Consider the following 864-nt stretch of genomic DNA (forward strand, 5'->3'; position numbering starts at 1 on the left):
GTTGACCTATCGACAGTGTCTCGCAGTCTGGGAAATGAGCTAAAAAAAAAGAGAGAAGCTGCGTGACAGTGTGATGAAACGAAGAATAAAAAACTCTCTCCTCTCCCTGGATGTCTTTTTAAAGTCTGCTTCTCTCAGTGTTAAACTCTTCTGTCTCGATCCGTCTCGTTCTCCACGAGTCTCTCCGGCTTTCTCCGGCTCCCCCGGCTCTTTTAATAAATACCCGCTCTCCAAACTTAACCTCTCAACCTCTTCCCTCCCCCTTTGCTTTATAGTCGTCTCCCCTCCGTATATGTCTTTTCTTTTTTCCTCCTTCCCTCCTTCCTTCCCTCTAACTCTGGCTTTTTAAAGTGCCACTCTCCCACTGGGACCCCTCCATGTCATTACTCCAGTCCTGGATTCAAAATGTCATTAAAGTCATTGCTTTAGTCAGAATTCATTTCAATTAGACCCAGTCACCCAGGGACTCCCAATCCCTTCTTCTTCTTCTTCCTCTTCGTTTTTTGTCTTCTTCCTTTTATTCCCAGCCACAAATGGTAAGAAGGTGACATTGATGCTGACAGAATGACCCCATAATACATCTGAGTTTAAATAACAGAGGACAGGACATCGCTGCAGATGTGATCCGTCCTTACAGAGAAAACTGCAGAATCAGTAAAAGTAGTGGTTAAAATTATGATTGATGTTTACGGCCATGCACACACCTCTGTGTTAAATCTCTCCATGCATGTTCTCATGAGTTGGGTTGAGCAGGTTAAACAGGGCATACCATACTCTACCCAGCAACGTTTCCCAGTTCCTTCTGGGGGGTCCTGAGGCATTCCCAGGTCAGGAGAGCTATATAATCCTTCCAGCAAGTTCTGG

Source organism: Stegastes partitus, unplaced genomic scaffold (genome assembly GCF_000690725.1).
Source record: "Stegastes partitus isolate 25-593 unplaced genomic scaffold, Stegastes_partitus-1.0.2 Scaffold2132, whole genome shotgun sequence".
NCBI classification, from domain to species: Eukaryota; Metazoa; Chordata; class Actinopteri; family Pomacentridae; genus Stegastes; species Stegastes partitus.